Source organism: Vulpes lagopus, chromosome 21 (genome assembly GCF_018345385.1).
Source record: "Vulpes lagopus strain Blue_001 chromosome 21, ASM1834538v1, whole genome shotgun sequence".
Lineage (NCBI taxonomy): Eukaryota > Metazoa > Chordata > Mammalia > Carnivora > Canidae > Vulpes > Vulpes lagopus.
In genome coordinates, this window is record NC_054844.1 from 37,707,998 (window position 1) to 37,729,862 (window position 21,865).

At 40.6% G+C, this 21,865-nt stretch overlaps 1 long non-coding RNA gene across 2 annotated transcripts in view; it reads right to left on the bottom strand.

Moving 5' to 3' along the window:
* Nucleotides 1–21,865, bottom strand: part of LOC121480310 — an 85,902-nt gene that overhangs the window by 23,508 nt on the left and 40,529 nt on the right. The window contains exon 3 of one of the 2 annotated variants that reach the window (XR_005984930.1): nt 14,127–15,454. The exons of the other annotated variant lie outside the window; for it this stretch is intronic. This is a non-coding gene — a long non-coding RNA (uncharacterized LOC121480310). Of the gene's footprint in view, nt 1–14,126; nt 15,455–21,865 lie in introns of those variants that run through there. 2 annotated transcript variants of the gene reach the window in all.

The following is a 21,865-nucleotide window of genomic DNA, read 5'->3' on the forward strand; positions in this document are numbered from 1 at the left end:
GTAAGAATTTACTCTTCTCAAACATACCTTAATTATTTGAACCTCCAGGAAAAGGGTGCCATCAAATCAAAAATCGCATGTGGATTTTATAAGAATTAACTTCCTCCTAAAATATGCAATTCTAACAGTCGACAAAATCTTCTAAGTAGGTGAGGAAACACACTTGAGTGTTTCTAATTACATGCATAATACTAAGTGAAAAGAAGAGCATGTAGAAAGAATATTTCACAGGTAACAGAAAATCAAAGTTTAGGTCTGAACTCTGGGACCTACTGTGTGAGCATGGGCAAGACACATAGGACTCCTGAGTCTCATTTTTTTTAACTGTAGAAATGGGCACTGTATCATGGCCCTTAATCTCTATTTTATTTTAATAGGACAAATGAATCTCCCCAGAAAATCTTAGTTTACAAATGTGGCATAAAACTTTACTCATGCTGCCTTATTTCAATGTGGTTAGATATGCAAATGAAATAGTTGGCTATTGCAATATTCACATAAGGAATTAGTAAATTAAAATAATATAAAAAGTAAGAAGATTTAATATTTTCTAACTTTCAATGGAGAAATATGGTTTTATGTTTTGTTTCAAAAAACAATTAGATTCAGCAGTAGCTGGTTCAATAAATTAATTAGCCACCTAAACATAAATCAGCTTCAGTCTTCTTTCCTTTTTTATCAATTTTATATCAAAAATCTGCCAGTAAAGAGAAAGGAACATAAGATTTTCTCAAAGTGACCTTTACAGCAGTTGCATATAATGGATGTGAATTGTATCATATCAGATGTTTTGATTCATCTAAATTAAAATTTCTGGTATATTATACGAACCTAAAGATTTTTTTTAAATATGGCTTTTTTTTTTTTTTTACTGTAAAAATAGTTTCCAGAAATTCAAGTGTGGGTAAATATAGGGACTATTGGAAAACTCCATTGTGCTAATGGATAAAAGAAAGAAAAATGATCTAGAGATGCATACCGTGGGAAAGGAGATACAAAATTATCACTAGTGCAAGTGATGTGGTTGTTTATTTGGTAAAGCCAGAAAATCCATCTTTATACTTTTGGAAACAAGTGATTTTAGTAAAAAGATAGGTTAAAAGTAAATGCACAAAATTCAGTAGCTTTCTTATCTACCCAAAATTACCAGTTAAAAAATATAAGAGAAAAAAAGAGTTCCATTTTCATTAGAACGTGAACTCCATGAGGGCAGACACCATCTTGCTCACTGCTGTCTCCCTAGCTCCAAAGCTGTGCCTGGTACATAGTAAACAATAATAAACATTTATCGAATAAATGAGTAAGTAGTAACAAAAAAACATCACAAAGAGGAGCTTCTGAGTGGTTCAGTCAGTTAACCTTCTGCCTTCAGCTCAGGTCATGATCTTGAGGTCCTGGAATAGAGCCCTGCATGGGGCTCCCTGCTTAGGGAGTCTGCTTCTCTCTCTCCCTCTGCCTCACCCCTCTGCTTGTTCTCTCTCTCTCTCAAATAAATAGATAAAATCTTTAAAAAACAAAACAAAACAAAATCCCAAATGATTAGGAACCATTGTGATATGAAATACATAGGACCTTTATGAAGAAAATCACTCAAGTATACTGAGGGATGTAAAAGAAGACTAGGAAAAAAAGGAAAATAACTGGTTCATACTTGGAAGGATTAAATGCTATAAAGTTGTCAATTCTTTCTAAAACAATCTCTTTATTCAACAGTAATCTTATCAGAAACCCATGGATTTTTCTTTTTTAGTTGGTCAGATCAAGTCTATATTTCATGGAAAAATCATTTTGTAAAAAGAGCTGGTGAATTCTCAAAAAAAGGGTCGTGGTTATACATAAGATGCTCTTGTCTACCAGATACTCATTCATTCAACAACTATTTTTGAAGATCTACTCTGTGCTCGGCAGTGTTCTAGGCACTGAGGACGCGAAAGTGCATAAAACAGACCAAAATCCCTATTCTTGTGGAACTTAGTTTAGAAACGCAGACAACAAGTAAACTATGTAGGATGTCAGCTAGTGACATGTGTTAAGGAGAAAAATGAAGCAAAGAAGGGACTAGATAGAAGGAGGGCGCAGGGCAGGGTGGGGGTAGACGGAAGTTGTGGTTGTAAGTAGGGTGCTCAGGAAGACTCTCAGAGAAGGTGGTATTTGAGTGAAGACTTGCAGGGGGTGAGTCATAAAGTTATCTGGGATATTAAAAGCTATGGTAATTTAAACAGTGTGGTCTTAGCTCCAAAAAGCCACGGAAGGATGGAAAAAATATTGAGTTCAGAGATTGCCCCAAATATAGATGGAGATTTAGCATATGATAAAGTGGCCCAAAAGATGGACTTTTTATAGATGGTGCTGGGACAACTTGCTATAGCCATTTGGGGAGAAAAAAGTATGGGATTGTACTTAGAGAAATTACAAATGGATAAAAGATGTGTAATCTTAAAAAACACAGACACATTAAGCTGCTAGACAACGCTTAAAGTGAACCTTTTCACTTTTTTAAAAGATTTTATTTATTCATTCATGAGAGACATAGAGAGAAAGAGAGCCAGAGACACAGGCAGAGGGAGAAGCAGGCTCCATACAGGGAGCACGACGTGGGACTCGATCCTGGGTCTCCAGAATCACACCCTGGGCTGAAGGCGGTGCTAACCGCTGGGCTACCTGGGCTGCCCAAGTGAACCTTTTTATACTCACACTCTGTGACTAGAGCAGGCTTGTGAGAGCGTGACAACAGGGCCAGAAAATGCAAATGAATGGCTCACAAATCTGACCATAAAAGTTTAATGTGGCAAAAACAAAACAAAATAAACAAAAATCAAAATTGCCACCACGAAAGTTAGATTTCTTTCAAAAACCAACACATATCACAGAAACACTGTATTTCCTTATTTTTTCACCCTTTCCAAGGTTAGTGTATACATAATGTCTCTTTCCCTTTGCTCTTAAGAACTATTAAATTAATAGTGCATATTCTAATAAACTGCCTGCTAGAAACCAGAAATAAGGTATACAAAGAATTTTAGAAAACAAAGAAATTTCTCTTTCGTACTCCAATAGCAAAAGTAAAAAGAATATGAACACAATTCACAAAGAAAGAAATACAAATCGCCAACAAAAGTGAAAACGTGTCTAATATTCTGAGGAATCTAAAAAAGATAAGCCAGAGCAATACTGAGATGGACATTTCTACCAATTGGGTTGGTGAGGTTGAGGAGGACTAATTATGAGAGACAAGGGTGGTACAGTGTTCTCAAGTGCGAGTGCACATTTGTGTAGCCATTCACGAAAACTAAATATGTTCAAGCCTTTAAAATTTTTTCAGATTATTTTCCAGATATAATTGGACAAATGATCAAAGAGGTATATATCTCAGATCAAAGAGGTTTATCTCAGCATTGCTTGCAATAGCAAAAAACTGGAAGTGATCTTGATGCTCATAAATAGGGGGAATGGCTAAGCTACAGGATCTATGGACTGTAGAATACTATGCAGTTATTATTTATTTATACGAAAAGATGTCTTCAATAAATCATTAATTAAAGAGCAGACTACAACAGTCATTTTGGAAGACAGTCTGGCAGTTTCTTACAAAGCCAAACAAACACAGTCTTACCATATGATCCAGTAGTCACAGTTCTTGGTATTTATGCAAAGGAGTTGAAAACTGATGTCCACACAAAAGCCTGCACGTGGATATTTATAGCAGTGTTATTTATAATTGCCCAAAATTGTAAACAACCAATTCTTCAGTAGGTGGATAGATCAGTAAACTGTGTGGTATATCCAGACAATGAAATATTATTTAGTGATAAAAAGAAATGAGCTATCACATCAGGAAAGCACAGAAAAGACACTGAGGAACCATCAATGCCTGTTGCTAAGGGAGAGAAGCTAGTCCGAAAGGCTACATGATGTGTAACATTCTAGAAGAAGCAAAACCATGGAGACCTTGAAAAGACCAGAAGTTGCTGGGGGCTGGGGGAAGGTGAAGGGAGGGATGAGTAGGTGGGGCATAGGGGACTTTTAGGACAGGACAGCTATTTTGTGTGATAGTCTAATGCATTTGGTAAAACCCATAGAAAAGTGAATCATAATGTAAACGTTAGATTAATAATAATAATAATAATAATAATAATAATAATTTGTTCATCGGTTGTAACAAATGACCCCACTGATGTAAGATGTTCATTATAGGGGGACTGGGTGGTGGAGGGTGAGGAATGAATATACATCAACTCTCTGTTCTTACTTTCTGTTCAATGTTTCTGTAAACCTGAAACTGCTCTAAGAAATGGTGTATTTAAAAAAAAAAACTTATAAAGATCACGTGTGTACAATTCTCTTTTGTAGTGTGTGTGTTTGCACGAGTGAGTGTGTATAGGGGGACCTGTGTAGAAATACTCAGGATGATTATGTCAAAATGTTCATAGTATCATTTTCCAGTGTCAGGATTCTAAGTGATTTTTTCTTGTTTTTTTTTTTTTTTTTAAAGATTTTTCATTCATTTATGAGAGAGAGAGAGAGAGAGAGGCAGAGACATAGGCAGAGGGAGAAGCAGGCTCCATGCAGGGAGTCCAACGTGGGACTCGATCCAGGTCTCCAGGATCAGGCCCTGGGCTGAAGTCGGCGCTAAACCGTTAAGCCACCCGGGCTGCCCTGATTTTTGTTTTTTAATTGGTGTCTTTCTGCACTATCTAAATATTTTATGGTTATTTGATAACCAGAAACAAAAAAAGTATTTTCGTTTAAAAAAAAAATAAGACAAGAACAATTGAAGAGAACATGGGGCACCTGGTGGCTCAGTTGGTTAAGCATCTGACTTCAGCTCAGGTCATGATCTCAGGGTCTTGGGATGGAGCCCTGCATTAGGCTCAGGTCTGCTTGTCCTCTGCCCTTTCCCCACTCTCATGCTCTCTTTCTCTCTTAAAAAAAATAAAAATAAAAAAAAATAAAAAAAATAAATAAATCTTTAAAAAAAGAGAACACCACCACCAACAGCAAAATGTAAACAAAACAATCTATGATCCTACCATCTAGAGATAACAACTTTAACATTTTGATATCTGTCCTTTGAGGCTACTTATAACAGAGGCAGCTTTGGAATATATACAAACATTACCTATAATTTTGCAACACATTTATACTATAAATGTATATTATACATGTATATAAATATAAATGTATATTTATAGTTTTGTTCCCTTTGTTTTAAGCTTACTTTACTTCTGTTAACCTTTACCATGCTGTTAAAATTCTTTGAAAGCATCATTTAAAAAAATGTTGCAGAGTAATCTACCGTAGGAAATCCAATCACTTGCTGATTTTTTTTCACATTAGGATGTTATAAACAACATTGCAGTGAACAATATTTTATGAAGAGTTGCTATTATGTCCTGATTATTTCAGAGCCAAGGATATTTCTAAGGTGATTCAAAGTCATCCCTTTAAATAAGTGGCAAACCAGTAACTAAGTCCTTAAAATGGGAAGGGATATTAAACTGTTTAATCCCATCCCTGTTTGCATGGAAACGTTGCATTGAACCAGTTTATTTTTTATTTTTATGTTTTTAAAAAGATTTTATTTATTTATGAGAGACACAGAGACACAGGCAGAGGGAGAAGCAGGCTCCATGCAGGGAGCCTGATGCGGGACTTGATCCTGGGTCTCCAGGATCAGGCTCTGGGCTGAAGGTGGCACTAAACCGCTGAGCCACCCAGGCTGCCCACATCAAACCAGTTTAGAGTCCAGTTTTCTTTCTAACCTTAAAATTTTCCAAATGTACATGATGCCTTTATGAAAAAATTCCTAAAATAGAAATCTGAATTTATAGAATTAGAAGTGGCTATTCAATTTATAAATATCAATGAATATCATTTGGTATCAATGAAGATACCAAATCAGAATGATGGCACCTAACTTTTGGGGGAAGGGCGAGAAGCTGGTGTGGAACTTAAGATCCTTTGGAAAATCTCATGAAAACTATGGCTCCCACACTCAAAAAAATGTCCATGTGTGGGTACACCCATATGTTTGCATACTTTGCTGGAGGTGTGATGGTCCATCTGTGAACCTCAGGTTACTGTAGCATTTGAACATGACCAGGACTTTGGTTCATTAAGGCATTTCAAACAAACAAACAAAAAATCACTTTCTCTTTGTATAGTTTTATAAAATCTTTTCCTTTACAGGTTTCATTCAAGCACCCCAATCAACTGAAATAAATAAAACATGCTTTTTTGATGAAAGGTTTTTTAAAAATAGCTTTACTATTGAGTTTTTTTTTTGTTAAATATTATTTATGAAGAATGTTAAAAACAACTGGAAAGGAAAATGTCACAGAGAACAATTCCCCTGGGTGGGGCCTAGGAGATTCATTCTGTGCATAAGCCGCCTCTTATCAGAAAGTTACCAGTGACGCCATATCCTTTTCAGGAAAGCAAGCAAGACTTTTTTTTTTTTTTTTTGACTTTGAATTCCTTACTGATATCAGAGCAGGCAACCCTGATGTATTCATATATTTTTAGAGTACGTTAAGTCCTCTGTTACTAAAGGTGTTACCAAAGGAATCATTCTACGAAACCCAAGGGTGGAGGGTATTCCTTTCTAATGATATTTTATTGACCATTGTGGATTGAAGATTAACTGAGTCTATACCCAGAGATTTATTTGAAGGAAGTGATGAGGGGAATAGCATATGAATGGGGTGGAGGGAAAGCAAGGAGTGTTTGGGAAGAAGGGCATTTGAGCCACTTGAGGGATGTGCCTGCTGCTCCTGAGTCTCCCTGTACTTCCTGGGCTCGGTGCTAAGTGTTCTATGCCTTCTCATTATTCTCCTTAACAAACCCAGGAGGTGGTAGATATTATTATCTTCTCTTAAAAAATGAGGAAATGGACATGGATAAGTTTAAGTAAATGACCCAAGTTCTCACAGCAAATAAATAGCAGAGTCAGAATTTAAACTCAGGAATGTTTGGGCCCCAAGCTGACCTACATGCTTTACCATGATGCATACCTCCATCCCAAAGTAATGCTGATGTTATGTAATTTGTCCCAATTTGGTTTTTGGTTAACAGCCCAGAACTTCTGAAAACACATGGCACATACTCCAGTTTATTTATTTATTTAAAGGATTTCTTTCTTTCAGAGGTCAGGGAGGGGCAGAGGAAGAGGGAGAGAGAGTGTCAAGCAGAGTTGGCTCTGAGAGCAGAGAGTGGAGCCCAATGCCAGCCTCGATCTCACGACCCTGAGATCATGACCTGAGCCAAAACCAAGAGTCTGAGGCTTAACTAAGATACCCAGACATTTATTTTTATTCAAAGGAGGAGGAAATGTTGTCACCAGGACGGCAACACGGGTCATTTCTGACTTCACTCTCCTTCACAAGAACAACTAACAATTATTCAAGAACAAGACAGTGCTAAGAGAACCACAGAACACAAGGATGAGGCTGAGGCACCCCCTATACCACAGACACTAAGATAGACTGCATTAGAAGGATGAGGGAAGTGGCTACATGTTGACTGCATTTCTCAACAGAAACTTTTCAGGCCAGGATGATTATTCAAAATAACTGTCATCCAAGAATTCTATACCTGGAGAAGCTGTCCTTCAGAAACAAAGGAAGAATAAAGATTTTCCTGAACAAACAGAAGCTGAAGGAGTTCATCTTTATAACAGCATTTATCTATAGGAGCCAAGACATGGAAGCAACCTTCGTGTCCATTAATGGATAAATGGATAAAGAAGATAAGGTCTCTGTGTATATTTACACACACACAGTGGCAATTCCTGGCAAGAAGCACAGGAGGCATGCTATGGCAGGATTGAATGGTTTCTTTTCCACTGGAGAATAACATTTCACAAAATTGGGAATTTTAAGAAAATATTCGCCATGTCTGATAATCATTTATTAATCAAGTATTTTTTTTTTTTTGGTAGTAGATGCTGGAAATATAATGATGGATTAGTCAATGTTCCTGTTTTCAAAGAACCCAGAGATTAGAAAGAAAGAATATAGAAAAAGTCAGTACAGGGTATCAAGGGCCATAATCACAGGGCCTTATGAATGTACCTGGGAGAGGCACCTGACTCTACTGAAGGGGTCACAGAGAAATTGTTCCAGGGGAGGGAACATCTATTCTGAGCATGACTGTCTATTCAATTTGTGGAGTCCAGTGCAAAACAAAAATGCAGATCACTTGTTCAAAAATATTAAGAATGGGAATACAGAGACAAGAGTACTAAATCAAGCATAGGCACTTCTAATTGAATTTCCTTTCATTTAGACTGCAACACCCACAATGAGAACATTCCAAACCATTGTTTAGCAAAATGAACCCAGTTTGGGTACTTATGCCATTTGTTTCTTTTGAAATGTCATTTTTACACAACTAACATCTGTGGTTCTAAGAGAATATATTTAAATCAGTTAGGGTTAGGGTGTGGCTGTAATTTTTGAAAGAACCATAGAGTATTAAAACAGGTGATGGTTGTTTATTATTTATGGCATTTCTCTCAGAAAGTTGCAGAGAACTTTCTGGGAACTCCAGGGAATATTTAAATACTTTTTTTTCAGTAGCCTGAACCTCTGAAAGAAATAATTTATGTAAATGATAAAAAGTGAGTGTTAGGGCTATTTGGGTGGCTTGGTTGGTTAAGCATCTGACTCGATATCAGTTTAGGTCATGATCTCAGGGTGGTGGGACGGAGCCTTTCCTGAGGCTCCTCACTCAGCAAGGAGTCTGCTGGAGATTCTCTCTCTCCCATACCCCCTCCTCTCTAAAAATAAGTAAATAAATTGTAAGAAAAAGTGTCAGTATGTTTGTTGGGAATGAAAACAGAAACTTTACCTATTGATTACCGAAAGCAGAGAACATGGAATCTATGGAATATTGTATTATTGTTGATTTTTTTTAGTGCACCTTTTAATAATTTTACACGACAGCCATACAACTTACAGTGCTTCTGTGGGAGGAGTCTACTTTTGGGTCCCCTTGGTATCATGGTGGGCCATGTGATTTGTTTTGGCCAATAGAGTGAGAGGAAGCAATGTATGCCATGTCTGAGTGGAAGTTTCCGGCAAACACCAAGGGCCATTGCAGTTTGGCCTCTATTTTCTCTCCCCTGCCATGTCCAGTGTGTCTCCTAGAGAAGCTGCTCCTTTGGCTTTGATCCTGCATGAAAAAACAGGAGCAGAGCCATAGCCAACAAATGAAATGGGACTGAGAAATAAATCTTCGTTGTTGAAAAGCAACTGAGATTTGGGGGTTATTAATGACTATAATCTAGTGAAAACTTGCTAATTCACTATCTTATTTATTATAGGGCAACGATTCACAAACCCAAGTATTTGCCTGAAGGATGCTCAGTGATCCCAGTCCTCTAGAGAGTGACATTGCTCTCATAAAGATGTAGGTTCTTCCAGAGACACATCCTCTGAGAATTCTTCGGATGGTAATCTGATCAGCTTCGAAATCAAGCTGAATCCTAGAGGTAGGAGCAGGGACTGGTGTCCAACACCCTCTGTTTTCACTTCCCCACTGCTACCTGCTGTCTACTTGACCTGGAACACATTGCTTGGCCTCAGTTCCCCATCTGAAAACTTGGAATAGGACTGTCTACTTCATAAGGTTGTTAGGGCAGAGTCAGTTTCTGCTAATTTCTTTCACATCAGTGCCTCTTTCCCATCGAGTTTTTCTCCCTTATTCAATTAGCTTTTTTCTTTTTTACTCTGCCTATCATTTTTTCATATAAAAGAAATAAGACATTTAGGGATTAATGTTGAGTTTCTTTTTGTTCCTCTCCAAGTACCTATTCCTTTACCTCTCCCTGATGGCAAATAGTATCTCATATTTAGTACATAATTTATTTTAATATCTAGTTTATATCATTTATTACACATGTAATAAATTACATGTATAATGTGCATATATACGCAATACTTATTAGTACATGATACTATACATAACCTAATATTTTACATGACTTATTAGTATACACATATTATATTAGTGTACACTATATTGGATTCATGTGTGTGTGTATGTATGTACATATATATACACACACATAAAATATGCATATAAACACAATCTTTACATAGGACACACTTAGGATAAAAGAATTAGTAAAATATTACCTTTCCCTAAAAAAATAATGGCAGGGAAAAATAGTTTCTCCCTGTGAGGTTTTTAATTATTTTATGTCATTTGTCAGTTTTTTCTAATTGTCTCTGTAGGCCAGGCCCTGTAGTAGGAACTGGGGATGAGAACAGAAATGGACTTGTCCTCTTTGAGCTTACCTCCTGGTAGAAAGAGGCAGAAAATAAACAATTGAGCAAATAAGGAAATGCAATGATGGGCCATGAAAAAATTAAGGGTCACTCTTTAATGACTGGAGAAGAATAATGATTAATTTATAGCTGTTTTGAGGGAGGGATGTAATATTTATTGAGCAACTAAGTTTCAGCTAGTTTATCTGTATGATTTAACTTAAATATTATAGTAATCTTGGGAGTAGGTCCCTTTTATGGATGAAAAAATTTGAAGTTCACATCCGTCAGCTAACTTTCCTCAGATTACCCAGCTGGCAAATTGAAGAGTAGCCTTTTAATTCTTACCGCCTACTTCTTCCTCCTGCCTAACAATCTCTTTTCCAGTGGGAAAAGCATACATTTTTCCTGTCTACCCTCGTCTCTATACCCTCCTCAGTTATGCTGTGTTCTAGATGATAAATTATTTTACCTTAAAAGAAGGTTAAATTTCATCTTTCCCTTCATGTTAAGGGCAGTACTTTCATAAACAGAGCAGGACTGGACTCAAATTTTAAACCTCTCAAACCGCAGTGCTGCTGACTTGATAGCTGTGTGATTTCTGGCAAGTCACTTAGCCTCTCTGAGCCTCTGTGTCCTCAAGTGTCCCAGGAAAGAGCGCCAGGTTGAAGGTTTTGTGACCTCAAATTTTAAGTGAGCAGGGTCTGGGTTAGTGAATTTTATTATACGTTGCATACTGATATTCCACACTGATATAGACTCTGTCTCTGGTGATGTGCACAAGGATTTGTATAACTTAGGTTACTTCCTTGGGGTGGTGCCTCAGAGGCCTTGGAGAACTAGAAACTTGAATCCTGAGTCTGTAGAAGAACATCCCTTTCTTCTACATCTCACTCTCAATAATTTTTCAGGCCGGGGAAAAGTTTGCTTGTGGTGCCCTCTGCCCTTGTGGATAAAGGAGGCTCAGGATGACTTTGGAGACCCCTCAGTGAAGGTGGGAACACTGGAGAATTATCATTTTCTTTCTCTTCATTTGTCTGGGTAAGAGTAACTGTAATAAAGTATAGTTCAGGAGGGCAAAAACCATATTGGAGAAGCCTTGAAAGTGATTCAGTTTCAAGTCACAAGATCAATTAAGCAAGGTTCTAGAACTACTGCTACTATTACAGCAGCTCCATGGCACAGGTTCAGAAGGTGATTCAGGATGTCTCTTTCCTTGGACATTAACGCTCATTACCTGAAAATTACTCAGCCTTGGCCCTTAGGGAAATCTTAAGAGCCCAGCCCAAATGGCATAATCCTATTTGAAATACCAAGATCTCACGATAATGAACAATGTAGAAAGAGAGAGGGCACTTGTCTGGGTTAGACCTCATCAATTTGATAATTTGCAACCAAGAGGACAATCATCTCTAGATCACTGTACATCTGTCATATAAAGGATCTCTAGACTTTTAGCTGTGTGCTTAAATTATCTCGAGAAAATGAGGCAGAGGGAAGAAGGAGGGGAATAAATTCTCACTTTTTTTTAGGCTCCTGCCTTTTTGACGAAATGAACTTCGTTTGCTGACAATTTCTCTTCTTGCCTGCAAATTAGACTAATGAGTCCTACCTCACAGGGATGTGATGAGACTATGAGACTATGAGACGATGTACTATGTACATGAGACTATGTAACTAAAGGCCTCACGTCATGTTGGGCCCAGAGCAGGTATGGAGTAGATGTCAGTTTTCCCCTCATATTTTGCTCATCACATACCTGACTGATGTCTGTTAGGTGCCAGGCTCCATGCCTTACACACCATCGGGGAGATGTGCAAATTTGTCCTCAACAAGCACATGGTCCAGGAAGGCAGATAAAGCTCTGTAAATGGACCACTTACTGGTGGGGTTTTTGAAGGAGCCCAAGAAATAGCACCCCTCTTCCTGGCTGAGTCAGGACCTTGGAGACTCCGAGAGGGACCCAGGAGTTGAGTGGATTCTGGACAAGATGGTGTGGATCTGTTTGCCCAGGAAACTTCCCAGGTTTTCAGACACTGCAAAGGCCCCGGGTGCAATCACTGGCAACCTAGAGAAGCTCAGGCCTCCTCTGGGTGAGAGGAATGTGCAGGAGCCAGGAGCTGATCCACAGAGGTGGGCGGACGGCCTGTGGGACTCAGACTGCCCACAAAGCTCCCCCCAGCCCTGCCCCCCCTCGGAGGCAGGAGACAGGGGAAAGGTAGAAGGAAAGAAAACCCTCATTAAGTTTGTTTTCAATTTAAATAGAAGGATGAAGAACAACTGACGTTAATACTAATACCTCATTACTGGTTGATTTATTTGGTCCCTATACCCTGGCTGTCAGAATCACCTGTGGAGATTTAAAAAGTCATAAATACCTGGTTCCACCCTGTGGGTATTCTAAATTAGAGGGTTTGGGATGGGGCCCAGACATCTGCATTTTAAAAACTCTCTACAGGTCATTCTGACAGGCATCCAGGCTTTTGACCCACAACATTGAGCAATGTTGGTGTGGTTAATCTCAAAAACAAAACAAAACACCCCCCCCCCCCAGCCTTCTTTAGAAGAGGACCAATGAAGATTGCATTACACTTGTGTGTGAATAACTCCTTCAGATCTGTCTGCCAAAACAGATAAGCTTAAGAGAGTAGACAAATCAAAAGTAAGTCCTTCCTCTTATATAGTTTTTTGTAGAAACAACCCCGCGGATACATTTTTCTCTTTGTTCCATACTTTGTATGCTCAAAGCCAGCATTTCAAAAGGCAGTTTTCCCTAGGAACGTGGATAGGATCATAAAAGATTCAGCTGCAGATTTACAACCTGTGGTGAATGCCTACTATGTGCTAGCAATGGGGCGAGGCAACCTCCTTATGCTTCCTCAGAGGAGAGAGTCAGGCTAAAAAGGTAGTGGGCTAGCGAAGATGCTAGGAACTGGTGAGGTTTGGGGACCACGACTTAATGAAAGTTCACCTCCAAGCTGATGAAGACATGGCAATGCTGTGGCGTGAAAACCTCACTAGAGGCACTGGAAATTGGTACAGCTTTGGTACATACATTTGGTTATATATTTTAAGGACTAGATCTATGCAAATGTTCTTACAATTTTACTCATTAATCCAATTTCTGAGAATTATATTAAGGAAATACTTTTTAAAATGTAACGTGCTATAGGTAAGAGAATACTTACCATATTTTAAAATTACAGCGACATCTAGAAATTGCAAAAATTTAATCATTAAGGACGTAAGTAAATTGTTGCATAGTGACTAAGGACTTAGTTAAATGTCACATCGACACTTAAAAGTGATTATTATGAAGTCTATGTAGCGATAGGTAATATGCTTATGACAAAATATCACATGAAAAAAATATGAGATGGATAGGGGTTTTGTGCATTGGAGTAGTTGGATTCGGAGTGTTTTTTCCGTTGTGGATGTAGTAGATAAATATTGTTTGGGTTACCCTGCATTCCTTTCTACCCTATACGGACCCAAGAGGAAAAAGAAACTTTCCACTCTTGGCCAGTGAACTGGGATGATGTATGCTTGAAGTTTTGGTGACTTTGCCCTTTTTTTCTCTGCCAAATGAAAAAAGCTTGCCTCCAAGAAAAGTGAAAGCTAGAGAGATGGATCAGGAGTCAGAGAGATGGATGGATGGATGTAGGGATAAAGGGGTAGATAGATAGATCGAAGGACCCACCTAATGACAGTTTGTAAGTCCCTGCAACAAACCCCTAAAACTGTCACTTATGTGAACCCACTAACTTCTTATACTAGTTAATTTGCTATTGGTCACTTGCAATTCAAAGAATTCTGACAATAGAATTGATTTAATTGCAAACATTTTTATTCTGTGTCAGAATTTGCCAAAGTTGCTATTTGTTTGTTGGTTTTTAAATAAACTCTTTTTACTTTCTAAAGTCACTGGGACAAGCTGTCCTTGTGTGTAAATACTGCTTTTGTGAATCATTTCCCATTAAATTACTGATTGACTTTTGGTTTCTATTGACTGTAATTTCCTCCCAAGTCTTTCTCAGCTTTTCCTGAGACATCAGCCACATTAACTATTTTCCCACATCCTGTTTCTGACAATAGATACCCTAAGAATGCTTTCCAAAGGATGATCTGAAACACAATGTGAATCCAAATTTGTACAAGGCAGGAATACATGGGCAGTTTTGAAATAAAGCAACAAACGTTAATTGCACACCTACTATATGCCAGGCAATGGGACCACGACAAGGAAAGTCCAAGGGGACAGAGTCCCTGCCCTTCAGGTACTTCTATCTGAAGTGCATGTGTGTATTCACCGGAGGTGCAGGGCACGTCTAGTCTGGGAGTGTATTTAGCACTTGCTACTTGCTTGCTTCATGTCTCTGCCGGGGCAGTAGGCTAATAATCAACGTTTATCGAACTACTCTGTGCCACACCTATATGCATTAATTATTATTATTATTATTATTATTATTATTATTATTATTATATTATTTTGCTGCAAAAAGCTTTATTATTTCCCCTGGTCCACGGCTGGGAGAGGCTCCGCGGAGGGGCTCAGGCACCAGCCCCGGCACCAGGGGGACTGGGGGGCCCGAAAGGCTGCGGGGCTCCAGGTCGCGCTCGCGGGAGGCCCCCGGGGTGGGGGGCAGGAGGGCAGGAGGGCCTCTCGGGCCTGTGCGGGGCAGGCGGGGCGGGAGCAGACCCCCAGGTAGGGTGCCGGCCGCCCGGGCCCGAGGGGCTGAGGACACGGTGGCCTGGTGTGTGTGGGAGGCTGCAGGAAGGGGCGTCGGCGGGTCCGCGGGTCCCCTGATGACGGGGTCCACTGGGGTCCCCCCCACCCCCGGGACGCCGGGCGGGATCCAGGGACTGCGGGGGGCACCGCTGCCAGGCGTTACCCTTTTCCCATTTATCGGGGGAGGACACTGAGCAGCAGTGAGGCTATTTCTCGCGCCAAGTGACCCAGGTGGATGGAACCCGAGGTGGCCTGGCTCCTTATCACCCAGCAGCGCCGCTTACACGATATCTGAATTGCTGGATCTGATCCTTACAGCAATTTTTGAATTTTTTTTGAGAAAAAACAAAAAGTTATGAAATTGAATCCTGGTGGTGAGATAGCCAGATAGCCGGCCAGGATGAGATGGAGAGGTCCTTCTCAGCTTGCACTTTGAGCCTTACAGAAAAACGATCTGAAAAAAAAAAAAGAATTAATCCGTACATTCATCTATTCAACAGATGTTTGTTGACTGTCTGCTCCTGAGCAAACGTTGTCAAAAGCCCTCAGTTTAGTAGGAGGAGGTGAAAAATAAGCAAATCCTTAAAATATGTCGTAGCGTGGTGAGTCCTCTAATAAAGGCATCACAGATTCCTTTATACCTCTTTATACCCCACATGGTGAGGGTATTGAGAGGAGGAGGGAGGGTTGGAGCGGGAAATGTTCTGAGATGGTTGACCTGTAAGCTGGGCGTTGAAGTAGGAGTTCTATTCGGTGGGCATGGGGACGGGTAGGGGGGCAGTGTCGGTGGGTGGTGGTAGAAGGCCTTCTACCTGGAGGGTCTGCTTTTAAATTTGCTGCAAAGTTGCCTTGAAGGGCAGCCCCGGTGGCACAGCGGTTTAGTGCTGCCTGCAGCCCGGGGTGTGATCCTGGAGACCCAGGATCAAGTCCCACATCGGGCTCCCTGCATGGAGCCTGCTTCTCCCTCTGCCTGGGTCTCTGCCTCTCCCTCTCTCTCTGTCTCTCATGAATAAATAAAATCTTAAAAAAAAAAAATCCGTTTGTTAGAAGTCAGTGCCTACATCCAGCCTGTACTCTAGTGGAGGAAATTATACAAGAACCAGGAAGAAAGGATGGAGGGAGAGGGGTGGGGATGTGGGGGAGCAAGGAGGAAAGGGACAGTCTCAGAGACTGCCTACTACACCCATTTTCAAAATAGCAGATTTATTTAGAAAAATACTTATTTACGATGAATATGTCATCTTTACCTTGAAGAGATATGTTAAGCATATTTATTTTTCTGAAAATATCTGTGTGATCCTGGCAGCCACTAGTCAGCACAGAAAGGTCACACAACTTGAGAGCCTCATTCTTTGCCAACAAAAAATGTGTAAGTCTGGGGATCCCTGAGTGGCTCAGCGGTTGAGCATCTGCCTTTGGCCCAGGGCATGATCCTGGAGACCCGGGATCAAGTCCCATGTCAGGCTCCCTGCATGGAGCCTGCTTTTCCCTCTGCCTGCGTCTCTGCCTCTCTCTGTGTCTCTCATGAATAAATAAATAAAATATTTTTAAAAATGTGTAAGTCATCTTTTAGTTGGACAACTCTTTTAAGTATTTGACACAACATAACTAGCAAACAGGTATGGGAATAAACTTTAAAAATCTATTTTAAAAGAACTGCGAAGAATCCACTTCATAAAGGACTTAATTTTATAAAATTAACCACAGATGGTACCGTATTGTACATAGGATGCAATTCATTCCAATTTTGGTAGATTCCCTTTCTTCTTTGGAGAACTTTAGGTATATTATGGGTGATTCACTTTCAAGAAGTGGAAAACAGTAACCAAAGCTCTCATCAGGTGTCTCGAAAACATTAAGAACCTCTGCTCTAGGTAATGGGTAGCTGTTGAAAAATGTTAAGAGAGAGATGGAGAGATTTAAAATTTAGAATGCTGCTTGGGTAGCAGGGTGCTGGGCAGCTTGGAGAGTGTGAGCTTAGAGGCAGAGAAAACAATAGTAGTTAGCTCCCCAGCAAGAGGCAAAAAGTAGCCAGGGATTAAACCATGAAACCACTGCTGAGCATATGTTCATAAAGTCAGTGTAGAAAGAAATCATGTCCTCTACAGGCAACCATAATTCATATCTAAAACATTTCAGATCCGGGGCCCTTGGATGGCTCAGTAGGTTAAGCATCTGCCTTCAGCTCAGGTCATGATCTTGGGGTCCTGGGATCGAGACCCATATCGGGGTCCCTGCTCTGCAATGCATCTACCCCTCCCCAGGCTCGTGCATGTACTCTCTCTCTCAAATAAATAAATAACATCTTAAAAAAATTCAGATATTTTTTTTTCTTTCTTTCTTTCTTTCTCTTTTCTTTCTTCTTTTTCTTCTTTCTTTTAAAAAAGATTGTTCTCTCCTTTATATTATTATTATTATTCCTGGAGACTCAAGCTGGAAGAGAGGGAGAGATTCAGAAAAACGAATTGTCAATATTTTAAAAAGTCTACTCATATAGTAATAGAAGAAGGGTATTTGGAAAGAGAGGCTATAGAGTGGCATCGAAACCCCAAATAAATGGGCAGTCTGATCAACATTTTTCTGGGTTGGAAAATATAACTGGTTTGAATTCCATATCTGTACCTTCTTTAAGAAGGATGATGTGTTTTTCAGGTTTTTTTTTTCCTTCTAGATTTTTAATTTCTTTCTTTCTTATAGTGACCAGCATTACTTTGGTTTTGTCTAGGTTGAGCTGTATCTCCTGGCCAGTCTCTTATCTCTATCTCTCTCAAATAATAAAGTCACCTGTCTTTTGGGCTTCATACCTCACTTCACCTCCACTTTTTTATTTAGTGAGTTCCACGAGCACTGCTCGGATTGCTCGTCAGCTGAAAGTGTCATCTCCGTGGCATCATTGGCACAGTGGATTCCCAAGGTGGTGGCTGTCGTTTTCTCAAAGTTCAGATCAGATGGTGGGAGGGGTACAGGAGTCCTAAAGGCCGCGCGCTCCAGATTATGTGCAGAGAGAAGGGAGGCAGCTCCATTTTAACAAGGGCCTCTTTCAGCCCAATTTTGTGTTTCCCAAGGCCCAGACTTGCTGAACCGATCCAGAAACAACAGTTTGAACACACTGGCCTTGCCCTGCTGCCTCTGTAGAGACTGATGTTATTCCTGTGCCCTGGCCAGGCACCCTCCTGAGGGCTGTGGAGCCAGCATGCCGGGGGAGTCCAGGCTGCTGTTGGAGTTGGCGGCCGCTCCCAGCTCACAGGCACTCCTCACTGCAAGCAGAGCCTGGGGCTGGAGGGTGGGCAGGGAGGTGGCTGTGCAAGATCCATCTTTCTGAGTGGCAAGTGTCTGCATGACACAGTGGATTGTTCCCTGTGAGATTATCTTGACAAGTGAGATTTATTTTGGCTGTCAGTGGTGAAGTGAGCCCTCAAACTGCAATTATTTTCAACCTGGCTGGTGTTAGACCTCGACAGCAGAACTCCTGGCAGGTGGAAGAAGGTGTTTGGGGAGCCCGAAGAAACCTGACCTCTTTTCCATAGTCATGTCTTGGGAAAAGAGCTCTTCATTGGCTTAAGTCTGGTTTCAATCTTGTGTGGTGATTGTTGGGGCTCATTCACTGGGTATTTCATTTCATTTTCTATTTGACAGACAATTTAAAGGTCTACAAAGACATTTTTTAAAAAAGATTTTATTTATTTATTCATGAGAGACACACAGAAAGAGAGAGGCAGAGACATAGGCACAGGGCTCCCATGCAGGGAGCCCGATGCGGGCGGGACTCAATCCCAGGACCCTGGGATCAAGCCCTGAGCCAAAGCCAGATGCTCAACCACTGAGCCACCCAGGTGCCCCTGGGGTTTTTGTTTTTTGTTTTAAATTTGAAGGATAGGGATGAGAGAGTCTTCCCAGATTCTTCCCCTCAACTGTCTCATTCTTGAGCAAGACCCTACAGCTGCAGTGTGGAGTTAGATAAAGCTGGACTGTAGTCTCCTGCAGTGACTTATTATTAATTGTGTGACCTGGGAACATTGCTTCTCTTCTCTAGGCCCTGTTTTCTCATCTGTAATGACAGCTGCTTTATCATAGGGTGGGATTCCTTAATCAGCAAGGACTGGAAGTAATGAGTAAAGTACTAGAATAGCGCCTGTCACGTCAAATGAACTTGTTAAAGGAGAAATATTATTTTACTCTTGAAATTATCACCAGTGTGGCCTGCAGGGCCTTCGTGGAGGAATGAATCAAGATTTCTTAAAAGGGATATGTGTGTGCCTTATGACCTGAGTAAGGAGCATGACCAGCTTAGTCAACAAGTATTTATAACAGTATCCACTGACAACACCATGTTGCCGTATTAGAGATCATTGTCCAAAAAGCAAAAAATAAAAAAATAAATAAAAATAAAGCAAAAACATAAACTTTAATGACTTCTGGTCATTAAAACTTGCCATGTTATGTGGCAAGACATGTTAACAAAAACATTTATAAAAATGTAATTAAAAAAAAAAATCTATTTCTTCATGAGAGACACACAGAGAGAGGTAGAGACACGGGCAGAGGGAGAAGCAGGTTGCTTGAGGGAAGCCTGGTGCGGGACTGGATCCCAAGACCCCGGGATCATGACCTGAGCCGAAGGCAGATGCTCAACCACTGAGCCACCCAGGATCTCATAAAAATGTAATTTTTAAGACCATAGATAGATTTGCAGTTCTCTAGCTCTTCTTATACCTTTAGTAGGAAAAAAAAAGTTCTGCCATCAGTGATCTAGATGAGGCCAAGAAGTCACTTCTGGGGTTTTGAAGTTACTTGGGTTTGGGGCATTCGCATTCCCACTTATGGTAAAGGTAAACAGAGCCGACTCATTACCTGATCAATACAGATAAACATGGGAGGTGGAGCGTGCAACGTAATTTACGTCTGTCTTCTAATCTGATTCAGCTCCCTGGTTCTTGTTAACTCTGTGGGCGCTAAGGTGTTCTGGAGAAGTTTGCAGGTTCCCTCACTCTCGCCCTCAGCTACCGAGGGGGTCACTCTTTCTGCTGCCCTCTACTGCCTCACTTTGCTTCCGGTCAGCTCTGAGGTCTGCCCAGCACCCACTGCCCTTTAGAACTCTTTCCCTTGAAGCCTTTCCAAACAGGTGCTTGTCTTTATATAGCCGAGACTGCCTTTGTGTCTCCATATCCGTCACTGGGTGTTTACCAGTATTTATCCGATCTCCTCCAGGAGATCTCAGGAGGATAGGGAGCCAGGGCTGCTTTTCATGTAATGCCCCACATTGCTACATATTAAATGCATTTCAGAGACAATAGGTAAAGGGTGTGTTGGGGAAAGCTCACAATACACTTCTTCTGTTTTTTTTTTTTTTTTTTTGGGATAGCAGTTCTCATCTTCATCTGCTATCTTCTTGTTAACTAAATACATATTAGGCAAGGTTCTGAATTTTTCTTGCAGGAATGTGTACAAGTTTGGACTGGTGGACGATTCATAGACTCCAAGGAATTTAAGTGTCATGGTGTATGAGAAAGTGAGAGACAGAGAGTTAGGAAGTCCTGTGGAAGAGCCAGGACCTGAGGCCTGGCGAGCCCCAGTAGGCTCCCCATTGCTTGCCCCATTGCCGTGGTACAGGTGGCCGGAGCTGAGTGCTCTGTAGCAGGTTTGGGGAGGGGGTGGAATGGAGGAGTGAAGAGAACTTATCCACTCCTCATGTGATTTGCTCAGTAGCAGTAGTAATTACTACCACTTATTAAGACCTTTTGTCCATGCACTGTGGACAAAAAAATGGCAACATTATCTTATTTAATCCTTACAAAACACCTCTGAGAAATTGTCCTAGTTTTACACACGAGGACACCGAAGTCCAAGGTCCTACAGTGAGTAAAGGGTACAGTCAGGCTACGCATCCAGGTCTGCGTAACCTTAAAGACTGTGTTAAGGCTCATTCTCACCTATTTATCTGCTCATTTTGATTTTTTAGCTTGCCCCACCCCCGCCCCGGGGAGGGAGGGTAACCTAACCTGCTTTAGCTGATGAGAACTTGTGTTATACATAGGGCTTAGCATGCTGATGGGCTCTTAGTACATTTTTGCTGAGTGAATGAGCGAGCCCATTCTGGTTGCATGGTGGTGGAAGATGAAACTGGGGGGTGCAGGGTCTGGGAAAGGGCCGTGCTGAGGGAGACCTCTCTGTCTAGCTATGTGATCTTGGGCAAATGCCTGAACTCTGTGGGCCTCAGAGTATTACCTGTAGAGCATAGGGGGCTGAGGGGCAAACAGTGTGACCACCTCTCTGATTCTAATTCTTGTGAGGCACGGGGAAAAGTCTGTATTCCTTTGGGTGTATGTGTTCACAGTCAAGGAGAGGAGATAGAGTCAACCACCCATGCCTAGAATTCTGCTCTCTGTTTAGGGATGTCTTGTCTCTTGCTACTTTAAGGATTTTCTCTTTCTCTTTGGAATTTGCAAGTTTCACTATTAAATGTCAGGGTGTTGAATGGTTTTTATTGATTTTAGGGGGGATCTCTCTATCTCCTGGATCTGAATGCTTCTTTTCTTCCCCAAGTTAAGGAAGTTCTCAGCTGTGATTTGTTCACATACACTTTCTCTTCCTCTGTCCCTTTCGGTGCCCTCTGGAACCCCAATTAAACATAGATTTTTCCTTCTGAGGTTGTCATTTATTTCCCTTAACCTTTCCTCATGATCTTTTAATTGTTTTTCTCTTTTTTCCTTAGCTTCCTTCCTTGCCATCAACTTGTCTTCTATGTCACTCACTCTTTCTTCTACCTCATTAACCCTCATCGTTAGGACCTCCAGTTTGGATTGCATCTCATTTAATTGATTTTTAATTTTGGCCTGATTAGATCTAAATTCTGCAGTCATAAAAT